Below are 13,271 nucleotides of genomic sequence, written 5' to 3'. Positions count from 1 at the left end.
ATGACTTTCACCAACGTACATTTTAAGAACGAATGTTTACCAAAGTTATTCCACCGAGCCGACCTATGTTACAGGAATGTTTTTTTTTTATGTAAAACAAGCGATGAACATTCATTCAAACGTCTTCAGTGTTTAACAACTCTCGTGGAACGCGGTCACTTTGCTCCGATTCAGCTTTTAGATTCCCTGCGCACTTCATATCGCTTCCTATCCCTGTGCCCTGCTGGTGACGACCCATGGGTCAGCCCTCGCTTCACAAGACTCCATCGCCGCGTCTCTTGGAACGACAGCGTCGCGTTCGTATTGTCACGCATCGGTTTTTCTTTAGACTTACAATCGCTAAGCTTTACACGCAACTGCTGCGATGGCTGACCGAGCACTCTCTCCCACTCCATCCACAGATTCCCTCTTGGCGACGTACCCCGCCCCCCTCCCCCCACGTTCCATCTCCCACGTGGATGGCAGATGGACAGAAATAGGAGCTCGCAAACAAATAAGCTGCTGCTGGTCCCAGAGCGGTATTTATAGCAGCTTCACAGGGGACAACTGTTTTTGCAGAGTGTGCTGGGTTTTTTTTGGTAATGATCACCGGTTATATTTGCGTGTTATAAATAGGCATTTCATCATCGCCATCGTCAGTCATGATCAATCCGCTGCTGGATGAAGGCCTCCACCAAGTCCTCGCCTTCGCACGCAACCCCAAGATAGTAACAATTCATCAAGCAATACCCGAGGCTGCGACTCTCGTTACATTCCGCGTGTGCTCATCACGACGGCGGTGGTGACGATACATACACACGTGGCAATACAATGCCCTCTCTATACACGTGTAACCGACATCGGATGGAACCATCTCCGCCATAAGAACGTGGAATTTACACCAATGTCTGCTTGTTCAAAGTGACACTCTTTTGACTTTGAGTTGACCCTACGTTTCATTTTTCGAAGGACTGCCCCTCCGCACGCGAAGAAAGAAGGCAGATGTCACCTCACGGTCGGCATCCAGATTTGTCGTCGGCCAACGTCTGTTTTGATCTTTCAGAAGTTCGCGGCTGCTGCGAGGCATGCGGGCAGCGCATTAGCCGCCGTGTAGCGCAAAGCGTTCGTGGAATTTAACACGAAAGATAAAGACAAAGACATCCCCCCCCCCGCATAGCCTTGACAAACTGTTGGGGCAAGTGCTGCTAGCGAGCACCTATGAAGGTCAATTTAATGCACACACACACTGTAAATTTTCGGTGTAGCCAAAAGCGAAATAGTTGATAACACATCACCACTGCACACATGAAAACAATACTATCATTTCAACTTGTAACGCGCAGAGCGTCGTCTCACTCTCTCAGAGAGAGAGAGGACGATTCGGAGGCGGCAGGAGGCGGAACCACAGACACGAGAAGGCAGCAGCAGCAGCCACACAGCGAGGAGCCGGCGTTACCAAGCTCTGCGGTCCTCTGCATATATTAAGGTGCTGTCGGCCGAGATTCACGAGCGCTTTACATGTGGGAGGAAACCGGAGCACAAGGAGTGAAACCACTTCGTGCGAGGGCGAAACGCGCTATCCTGCGCAGTAGGGGACACGTGGAGTCCGCGTGGTTGCTGCACCGCCTTCTCCTGGCGAGCCGGGGCACGGCTTCGACGCCTACGGGAAGGGAGTTCCGGGGTGTTCGTGAGCGATGGTGATTCACCAACCCTCGCTACTGCCTCCACAGTGCTGGAGGGGGTTTTACTGGCAAGCCTCTCTCCAGTTTAAACAAAACACATCCCTGCGGAGGGAGCTGGTAGGAACGTTGGGTTGCTCGGTCAATGGCCAGGGTCAACGGCGGCGTGGTGTATTCCGCAAATATGCCCGACTGTGAGGGCGGGCACAAGCCGGCGTGAGTAGGTTAAACGTTGAGTTTTATAAGGGCACCACCGGGTGACCAGCCCCTCCACACCCAGCCCCACCCCTCCCACCCCCCACCCAGCCCCTCCCCACCCTCCCCACCCAGCCCCTCCCTCCGACGGACGGACACAATAATCTCCTATGGGCTGGTGGAACCAATGGGTTCTACCAGTAAAAAACAACATCTAGCAGTGTGCGACTATGGCCATCATCCAGAACAGAGCGTGCGCCGTATAACGACGACGCAATGCCCCGATTCCCCAAATACGAGTGAGACATCATCGCGGCCGACACTCCTCCGCTGCTGCACGTCCACTTGAACGTGGCATTGTAAAGTTGTTGCTCTGCCTCTACAGCATCGGCCGTAGGCAATAAGAAGAAGACGGCGAAGACTGTCCCGCGGCCGCCACCGCCCTTGCTCGAGTTGGCGCGGCGAGGGCCCACAAAGTGCTGAGTCACCGTCACCACCACACCCCAAAGCAAACACCGTACAGGCTTGCCTCGCTTTACGCCGTGGTAGTAGGGGTAGTGGTGGTCGTCGGGATAGTAGTGGTAGTAGTAGTAGTGGTGGTAGTGGTGGTGGTCGTAGTAGTGGTAGTAGTTATGGTAGTGGTGGTAGTAATAGTAGTGGTAGGGGTAGTGGTGGTAGTAGTAGTAGTTGAAGATGTAGTAGTAGTAGATGCGTTCCAAAGGCAAAAGGGGCGCACAAAATCGAAACCGCGCGAGGAGACAGCTGCCTGCTGAGTAGCGCACAGTGTGTGTGTATATCTGTGTGTGTGTATATCTGTGTGTGTGTTTATCTGTGTGTGTGTTTATCTGTGTGTGTGTTTATCTGTGTGTGTGTTTATCTGTGTGTGTGTTTATCTGTGTGTGTGTTTATCTGTGTGTGTGTTTATCTGTGTGTGTGTATCTGTGTATCTGTGTGTGTGTGTGTGTATGTGTATATCTGTGTGTGTGTGTATATCTGTGTGTGTGTGTGTGTATATCTGTGTGTGTGTGTGTGTGTATATCTGTGTGTGTGTGTATATGTGTATCTTCGTCTTTGTATCTCTGTGTAAGACAGCTGCCTGGCCGAGTAGCACACACAGAGTACACACACGCAACACACACACATTGCCCCATATAAAGTGAACTCAAACCGCATAAAATAACGAATTTTGCCTCGAAATCGGATAACCGCATACACAGCTCGAATCGCACAAACCGAAGCCGCATCGAGCCAGGGACACCTGCACGCGTATCAGCAGAACCCGGGGCAGTGTCCGTCCAAGAGATTCTGAAGCATGCCCTCAGAAAAGGGACTCGTGGACTTGAGAGAGAGAGAGAGCGCGAGAGAATGGAGGTGGAAAAATGTGGCCGAACTTTGCCCTGTTTGGGAGCAGTTGGAGCCGACGGGAGTTCGTTGTTGATCTCGGTCAAGGTTTAACGCACGCGGAAAGCACGTGGCCATAAAGATAAAAGCGGATCGATGACTGTAGAGTGACGTAGCCGTTCATAGTCAGCCCATTGACTTCCATGACGCGCAGGGTTGTTAAACGACAACCGGTGGACCCGGTAATCGTTCCTGAACCGGTAACCGTTTCGGAACCGCTTCCGGGCGGAATGTTCGTAACGAACGCGCCCGATTGGCTCGAATCTACAAACCGCACGGCGGCAGGCCTAAGTCACCGCGTGGGGATATCCAAATGTAAAAGAGTCGGGATCGAACTCACGACCTCCTGTATACCAGGCGAGGTAGTTAACATCTCGTAGCCACCGTGATGATGATGGGAGAGAAACATACAAACTCGAAATATACAGCAGGCGTCAGGGTCGGGGTCGAACCCACGACCTCCTGTATACCAGGCGAGGTAGTTAACATTTCCTAGCCACCGTGATGATGAGAGAGACACGCAAACTCCCAATATACAGCAGGCGTCAGGGTCGGGGTCGAACCCACGACCTCCTGTATACCAGGCGAGGTCGTTAACATCTCCTAGCCATCGCGGCGCCCCTGAAAGGTGCCTGACAATCAAACTGAAGTGCCACCTTCGTGGTGCTTAAGCGTTCATTATTCGAGGCTCTGAGTCCGCGTGTGAAGGTCGACAAAAGCTCACGACGGCCACGCCACGTCACGTCTAAGCCATCGGGGTCAACAAGAAGCGACGTCTCGCGTTGGATCGAAATCGCTTCTCGGACGCGAATCGCAGAGGTCAACGCAGAGGTCAACGGAGAGGTCCCCCGCTGCTAACACGCACGCGGAGGGGGGGGCTAAAGGCTGGGCTGGTTTTTTTTTTGTTGCGGATGAAACGCGTTGTGCGGCGTTGTGCGGCGTGGTGCAGCGGTGCAGCGGTGCAGCGGTGCAGCGGTGCAGCGGTGCAGCGGTGCAGCGGTGCAGCGGTGCAGCGGTGCAGCGGTGCAGCGGTGCAGCGGTGCAGCGGTGCAGCGGCCGTGAGTGCAGCACCTCGCCGTGAACGCCACGGTGACCCCGCCGTTGGGCGATGATTCTGGGCCACGGCTCACATCGATGGCGAGACAGAAGCGAACAGCTCCGGATCTTGGGGCAACCCCATCCTTCACCACCGGAAAACTGAATTGACCAGCGCGGTGAAGTATGGTCAAACAACACCCAAGATCAGCATGGCATGGGGGGGGGGGGGGGCTCGACCACTAGGCGATTAATAAAAGACTGTGAATTATTGTATTTATTTATTATTGTTATGCTGACGACAACGACAATGATTAGAGATGCTGCCGTGGTGTGATCATTATTATAGCACACCGGTGTTGCAATCCAGAAATCACCGCTTGAATGTTGATCTCCGCGCGCGGCAGCTGAAACAATGGACACATTTATTAAACGCACCCACCCCTGCCCCCCCCCCCCCCCCCCGAGCAGTAGAGAAGATCACAACATGATTGATTGATGGGCAGGTTGTGTGTCGTGGGATGACGTGCGGGTACCACCACCTCTTCAAAGAAGTCCGGCCAGCGATGAAAGGGGGAGCAAAAAGTGCCCTCCCGAGGGGCTCTCGAGAGATGATCCCAGTGAGAGAAAAAAATATATATATCGATGGTTTTATTTCATATTTCCAGGTAAAGCTCACCGAGCTATTCGTTGTTTTTCAGAAGCGACCTGGCCACAATTGATAGCTCATCGAAGTGGCTTCTCATGCGGAAATGGATAACAGCCAAATATGCTGTGAATGCGTGGATGTTGTCTAAATGTGGAGAGATAAACCGGAGGACCCGGATTTAAAAAAAAAAAAAACACGTCGCCACGGGGAGAGAGAGCGACACAAACTCAAAATACACAGCAGGTGTCAGGGGTCGGGATCGAACCCACGATCCCCCTCCTGCATACCAAGCGAGATGTCCCTTCCGCCAGCAGTGGCTGTAAGCAAGCAGTTGCACGGACTGCACCTTTACATTTCGACGATGACCACTGCGACTACTCCTACGTACGATGGACACGGACACCCACAAGCTTGCATGGCTCTATGATGTTTCAAGTGGAGTGGTGGGGAGGAGGAGGAGGTGGTTATTGAGTGGTCTTCAGAGGGTGACTCAGTCCCCCTTAACATCAATAAGTTGCTGTCACACGCGGCCCCACTCGCTCTATAAATAGCTCATTCCCACCTTCTGCAATACAGCCCTCGATTTGGGCAATCTTTTTTTCTGCCGTTATCGCAGAACTGTATCGGAAAAGATGAGCCGGGGGTGGGGGGGGTGTTCCGGTCTCCGGGCGCGCTTGTTCAAATGCTCGAAGTGTCGCAGACTCGTTGGGGGTGACGCTAAGACACGTGGATAAGAATATAAATAACGTCAGCGGAGGATAAACTCAGGAAGCTACACCGGCCGACAGCTTTGGGATCCACGTTCCCCGCAAACACCCCACGACTCCAAGACAGACTGCCTTCGATTGGCTCTGCGAGCCTTGCACGTGACCACGAAATGAACCCTGATGACCGAACTTGCAGTTTCCCGGCGATGGGGCTCGCAATTAAAAGCGAATTTGCTCCTCAAGTATTTGATAATCGATGCCGATTCTGTCCATTTGCAGACCTGAACCGGCGGATGGAAATTCCACATTCCCATGGCGTGCGTTTTTATGCCGAGGACAACCGCCGTTGACGTCCCCACGAAGTCTCACGTGGGTCACGTGGGGAGATTTCTTGACTGGGTCTCGGTGACCCGCCCCCAACAACCGATGTCAATTTTCCTCCCTACGTCGGGTTGTTGGAGCATACTTCACCACACTGGTCACTGCGGATTAGTGAAGGCGGTGGCCGGGGGGGGGAATGGCAAGATCGATTCAGATATCACTCGCCACTGATGTTAACGGTGGCCCGGAAACGAGCTCAGGTCGACGATGTTCGTAGTAATGTCGAGTAAACTTCCCCACGCCGAATCCGAAATGTGACTTCGTCTGGCTCTGATTTTTGTGCGCTTTTGAAATCCCCAATCATTATCACCGTCATCATCACCATCATCATCATCCTCAGCCAACGCCAATTCTCCCGATCCTGCGATGCGGTGATAAAGAGCTGCATAGCTCATCGGATTCCTCCTCCTGCTGCTGTCTAAACAAAGATTCTGATTCTGCAAGAATCCACCCGGGGACTGCACAAGCGCCGTTCGCATTGCTCCATCGCCCGCGGTGGACGTGTCCTGACCCGCACTCGTTCCAATCGTGGGCTTCATCCGAAATCCGAAGACTTTGGACAGCAGCGTTCTTCACTGCAACGCCCCGATTACCACTGGCGACCCCCTGGTGGGCCTTTAGTGAGGCCCCGGATGTGCGCCCCCCCCCCCTACACAAAACACAAATGGTGACAACACCACCCCACATCATCATCGTCGTCGTGCTGATGTCGCTGCTGTCAAACCCCCAAGGGTTTCCAATGCGCGGTGGGCCCCTTCCTCAAACTGGTGATGTCTTAACGGCGAAAGTGGATCTCCCCTAGATTTGAAGCTTTCGTGACTGCAAGGATTCACATTCTTAGGTTTTTTCGGTAAAGTCACGTAGGTAAAAAAATTAAGATTAATAAAAGTAAAATAAAAATAAAATGTTTATTTTATTTAAATTAATAAAAGTAAAATAAAAATAAAAAATTTTATTTAAATTAATAAAAGTAAAATAAAAATAAAATATTTTATTTTATTTTACGTTTATTAATTTACATTTTTTACCTACGTGACTTTACCGAAAAAAAGCTAAGAATATGGATCTCCCCTCCCTCTGACACTCAGCTGAAGAACGCGGCTCCAAAAAGACATGCGACTGGTTACCGTGGCGACATCAGAGCCATCGACGCATTGCATCGCCATTAAGTATTAACGACGATTTCACACAACGGGCACGTAACAATAATTAAGCAGCTATGTTGATGGCCGACACAGCACGTGACCCACATGCCCGTACGCACCGGGCCATTATCCCCCCGTTGTTATAATCGACCTTTAAAAATGGTAAACGGTTAATATTTTAAACGTACTTCTTTGGGAACGTAACAAAACCGTGAGAGCACAGCCAGCGATTTCGTTTTTTTTGTTTTTAAGGAACTACAAATTAACCGTGACCCGTCTCTGCCATGCGTATGGCAGGGGGGGGGGTAACCGACCTCATTCGTCACGATTCGCGCGCACCTGCGGTCAAAAAAAAATAAAGAGTTTACACCATTGGAACCTCATTTGCCAGTAGAAAAATATGATATTTGGTTGTTTACCCTTTTATCTGGCAACAAAACGGACACCTTTTTTACAAGGAGTCATAAACCACAATATCTGCAGTCGTAACGCAAACGCCTTTTGGCGTCATCTGGTCCAACACCATGTGAGACTAGGCTCTAAGGAAAGCTGTCTCGGGTGTGGACCAACCAACTTCAAGGACAGTGCATACATTATCAGAGTTGTGTTTTTGTTTGCGTTACGACTGCAGGTATTGTGGTCTATGCAAGTATGACTCCTTGTAAAAAAAAGTTGTCCGTTTTGTTGCCAGATAAAAGGGTAAAAAAACAATTATCAAAACTAAAGAGCGCAAATGAAATAAAAACGGCGTGCCCGGTTCCAAACGTTTCACGGCCAATCGTAGCGCGGCGTCGCGCGAGAAAGTTTGACGAAGCGAATCGATTTCGATTTAAAGCTTTCGTGACTGCAGGGATTCATCTTCTTGGTTCTTTCGGTAAAGTCACGTAGAAGGGAAGGAATAAAATAATAAAAATAAAACATAATAAAATAAAATAATAAAAAACAAAACATAATAAAATAATTCTCACGACGTTTCGGCCACAACGCAAGCAGCCGTCCTCAGGTGGAGAACAGGTCCGTCAAGTTCTCCACCTGAGGACGGCTGCTTGCGTTGTGGCCGAAACGTCGTGAGAATTATTTTATTATGTTTTATTTTTATTATTTTATTACTTCCCTTCTACGTGACTTTACCGAAAGAACCAAGAAGATTAAGCGAATCGACCTGGTCAATGTCAAGCGGAACTCTCTGCCCCACCCCACCCCAGACATTCCCTACCGCCTACACCCCCTGCTCCTGTTTAAAATCCAGTCTCCAGATCTTCCTCTCCTCCTCTGCCTGGCAGCCGCCTCCCGTCACCTCGCGTGCGCCCTGCCGGCCTTCATAGGTCCTACTAACAGCACTTGCCCCAACAGTCTGTGCAAGGCTACACGGGGAGGGGGGCGTGGAGGAACCTTTGTCTTTGGTATGACCGTGTGAATGAATGGAACGGGGGCGCGGGACGTGACACGCGGCCAATTGGGCGATGCAGCAGCGCCATCTGCTGCTCGTTCACCACTGAGGTCGGTCACAATTCCACCCGCTCAACCTCTCGATTCGATTCAGGAATATTTTACCACCCTCCCCCTCCCCCCTCCTCTGTTGCGGTGAATTAATGTAAGCGGCCTCTCGTGGCAAGGTCGCTCAATCGGTAAGAGTGAGGCGCACGCAATCGGAAAGTCGCGAATTCAAATCGTGGATGTCGATTTAACGCATCCATCACATCGTCCCTCGAGTTTATAAAATAAGTATCGTTTTGTGGGTGGGAATCAACAGCGGTTGTGCCGTGGATCGACTTGACTCCGCCATGGCAATGTGCAATTGCCACTACCGGCTCTACACGGCTGTAAAAGAGAAATGATGTGCTCTTTTGAGCAGGAAATCACTTTGACCTTGACTCGTGGCTGCAAGGTCAACGTGGACCCATGACGTGGACAGTAAATTTAAACGAGTGGATTGCGAGCGTGGGAATCTATAAAAACTATAAACTACACTATGAACTATTTTTTACCAGGTAAGTATTTGGCTGCTATAGATTTCCGCACGATAGCTGTATAGCTTTCTTTTCAGAAGCGACCTGGCCACAAATGATAGCTTCAACGACTTGGCTTATCATGCAGAAATCTATAGCAGCCAAATACTCGAAACGCGTGATGTTGATTCTAAATGTGGAGGGGAAAACCGGAGGGGTCCCGAAGAAAAATCCACGCGACCACGGGGAGAGAGAGAGAGAGACACGCAAACTCCAAATATACAGCAGCAGGCGTCGTCAGGGTCGAGATCGAACCCACGACCTCCAGTACACCAGGCGAGGTAGTTAACATCTCGTCGCTGCATTGAAAGCAATTCGTGACCAGCCCTTAAATCCCTTCCCGTGTCCAACGCCTCTCCAGGGGTTGATTCACCATACTTCACCACACTGGTCCGTGCGCGTGTCGGTACAGGGATGCCGGCCACGTCCCGATTCAAGTATCACGAGCCACTGAAGTTAAGATAGTCGTGTTAATTAGTTGCGCAGTGCACTAATCACTGCGCCACCGCTCCACTCCAGTTGAGTGATCGTCTTATCGGTGTGCCGTCTTATGAATTTCCACATTTGGCCATCAATGCACCGGAAAGCCAAGTTCAACCAGTGGCATTGGTTTAGGAGGTCAAACCGTGCTGATGATGCAGACAAGTCACACCAGATCAAGAGCCAGCATTCCGTCAAGTAAATAAATAAATACAATAAATGCAATGGTCGCGTCGCAACACAAGCGGTCGTCATGGTGACGACAGCTTGTGTTGCGATGGAAACGTCGTAGTTTTTTTGTTATTTTCTTTGAACCCATCTACGTGACTTTACCGAAAGACCCACAGAATATGAATTCCTGCAGCCACGCAAGCTGCAAGTCAAGATTTAGGAACCTCATAAATGTCCATGTACAACTTCACGCGTGTCCACCCATACCCCATCGCCTCTCATCCACGCTGCGCCCATCAGACACCCTCGCTCGCCATCACGTTCCACATCATTCTGCCTTAGCTACCCCTACAACATCGGCTCCATTCTAGATTTGAAGCTTTCGTGACTGCAAGGATTCATACTCTTAGTTTTTTCGGTAAAGTCACGTAGGTAAAAAATGAAATTAAAATTAATAAAAAATATATATTTTTATTAATTTTAATTTCATTTTTTAATACAATATTTTTTTTTATACATTTTTATTTCATTTTTTACCTACGTGACTTTACCGAAAAAATTAAATTAAAATTTATAAAATTCAAAATATTTTTTTCATTAATTTTTATTTCATTTTTTACCTACGTGACTTTACCGAAAAAACTACGAGTATCAGCTCCATTCCCAGTGCCCGTCCCTCCACCCATTCAATCGCCTTCCTCGCCGAACGCGGTCGGATTTCATCTTAAAGCGCCCTGCAAAAGGGCGCTATGTAAATGCGATATAGAATACCGAGAACGAGTGAGGCTTCCCAAGACAAGTGACGGGATCTGATCAGTGATCTGGGGTTGTTAGCTTTAGAGGTTTGTGATGGGCGAGGCGTTGCAAGTTGCAGTAAACATAAACTGCGACACGCACTCTGGCAACCTTCTCTGTACGTGTATTCGAAAGCGAACGGTGGATGTGCATCTTCTCAACCCGGTGAGGTGTGTTGCGTTTCGCGATCAAATCGCAGAACGTTATTGATACACCTGGGAAGCGAGTCAATGGGTGCCGTGCATTATGTAGGATTAGCAGCAACAAAGGGAGGAGGTAGGGTTAACCCAGCTTAAATATACGCTGCCAAGCTTGGTGGTGTTCATTCAGACGCTGTCTTTCCGACAGACCTGTTCTTCACCTGAGGACGGCTGCTTGCGTTGTGGCCGAAACGTCGTGAGAATTGTATTTTCTTTTTATTATTTTATTATTTCCCTTCTACGTGACTTTACCGAAAGAACCAACAAGATGAATCCCTGCAGTCACGAAAGCTTTAAATCGAGACCAGGGCACTGTCGCTCAACATTTACCCGACGAACAACTGCTGCAGTGATTTCAAAACAAACAAAACGGCTTCAAGAGCCACGCTCCACACTCGCCTCCTGATCATGCAACCCGCAATGAAAGGAAACAAACTCGCGGCTCATCCCGGGCTCACCGCGCTTGTCATGAACGCGCCAACAGCATCGGCAGCGACTTGCACAGAGCAGGGTTGGCGGCACGACTTGCTCCATCTTCCCGTCAATTTATTCGCCACGAGAGAGAGACAACGAGGGGTGGTGGTGGTTGTGGGTCGATGTTTATTTACGTGACTGAACACAGGTGGTGGTGGGGAGAGGTAGCAACATCACTACAAGAGAACGCTCCAAGCCCAACATGCACAGGAAGCAATGACTCGCTCACAAGCCAGTCCCGTTTTATACCGGGTTGGTGACAAAAGCAGCGCCGAGCCGCGTGGCCGTAATCAAACAAACTATTCCAGATGTATTTATTTAGGCACGTCACACTAATCAAGTCTGATAGAACTCCCATTGTGTGCGCGCGCGTGTGCCTGCGTCTATTGAGCTGTAGGACTGTCAAACTCTCGCGTGTCTCTTTTTTTAATTGCCTCAATGCTTTTTTAATTGATCTATTGGGAATTACACAATGTTTGGTGATGCCGCTTCTGCAGCTGCGTCGGGGTCAGTGATGAAAAAAGCACAATTTATAGAAATAACGTCCCCAACACGCTCTTCAAGAGCACGGTGACCTTAAAATGAAACAAATATTATTGGTGAAGATTTTGGCAACGGTCCTTCTCAGTGTGCTGCGAAAAAGGGCCATTGACTGAAACGTCGCCTATAACCGCATATCTTTTTTTTTCTTTTAAGGCGACTGTTATTGGCTAATGTGTTCGAGGTTTTTTTGTTTATTGGGAATGACTGCGCACAGTTGCATTTTATATATGCGCCGCGGTGGCTAGATGTAAACTACCTCGCCTGGTATACAGGGGCTCGTGGGTTAGATCCCCACCCAGACGCCTGCTGCTGTATATTTGGAGTTTGTGTGTCTCTCTCTCTCATCATCACAGTGGCTAGGAGATGTTAACTACCTCGCCTGGTATACAGAGGGGTCGTGGGTTAGATCCCGACTCTAAACACCTGCTGCTGTATATTTGGAGTTTGCGTCTCTCTCTCTCTCCCCGTGGTCGCGTGGATTTTTCTCCGGGTCCTCCGGGTTTCCACTCCACATTTAGAATCAACGTCGTCACGCATTTAGAGAGTATTTGGCTATTGCTTTAAATTTCCACACAATGATGAGCCACTTCGTCGAGTTATCATTTGCGATGGTCAGGTCGCTTCTAAAAAAGAGCTCTATAGCGCAGTGGGCCTTAGGGGCCGTCTATAAATGACGTCACGCACCTGGGGGGGGGGTTTAGACATTTGTGACGATGTGTGACGAGAGAGGGGGGGGTTTGAGAAATGTGACGTCACATCAACATGTGCAACTTTAAATAAATATAAACACGTTCTACTTAATGAAATACTTTTTAATAATTTTTTTATCCTACAACATCAGAGTGCAGCGCCACATTAAATACGCACTACAATGACAATAGTTTAAAGCGATTTGAAGCATGTTTTATTTTTGGGGAGGGGGCAGAGCTTTGTGACGTCATATTTGATGGGGGGTCAGACTTTTTGTGACGCCGTGTGACGATGGGGGGGGGGTCAAAAATCGTCCAAAATCGCGTGACGTCATTTATGGACGGCCCCTTACTTGGCAATTATAAAAATATTGTTTTGGTTTAGTTTTTATAATCCACATTTAAAAACTTCAAGTTTATTTAAATAAACACACCGCTGGGCGTCACGTATCAAAGGGGATGTGCTCATCCCCTTTGACAGGTCAGTGCTGGAAATTCCACATGTCCATAGCAGAGGCCAGTCTCTTCATACGACAACCACCGTCGACCTGCCACTACGCAGTGCTCACGTGATAGGCCAGAGGGAGGGATGTAGCGGAAAGGTGGCAGCAGGGGCACGTGACGGAAGCCCGGGAACCCGCTGGTAGGTTCTAGAAAGGGGGCGTGGCCAGGGCGGGGCGGGGGCGGGGCCACGCTAGGAGCATAAAAGGGCCCCCCCCCCCCCGAGCAGGAGCTCGGG

The 13,271-nt window shown here is 49.7% G+C and overlaps 1 long non-coding RNA gene across 1 annotated transcript in view; it reads right to left on the bottom strand.

Annotated features, from left to right (window-relative positions):
- The window catches only part of LOC144729610 (uncharacterized), a 41,784-nt gene extending 28,534 nt beyond the window's left edge, over positions 1-13,250 (bottom strand). The window contains exon 1 of the long non-coding RNA XR_013587735.1: positions 11,285-13,250. This is a non-coding gene — a long non-coding RNA (uncharacterized LOC144729610). The remainder of the gene's footprint in view (positions 1-11,284) is intronic.
- Between the last annotated feature and the right edge of the window lie 21 nt (positions 13,251-13,271).

This window comes from Lampetra planeri, chromosome 33, assembly GCF_965212315.1.
Source record: "Lampetra planeri chromosome 33, kcLamPlan1.2.h2, whole genome shotgun sequence".
NCBI classification, from domain to species: domain Eukaryota; kingdom Metazoa; phylum Chordata; class Hyperoartia; order Petromyzontiformes; family Petromyzontidae; genus Lampetra; species Lampetra planeri.
This window is presented reverse-complemented; position numbering and strand designations above follow the sequence as displayed.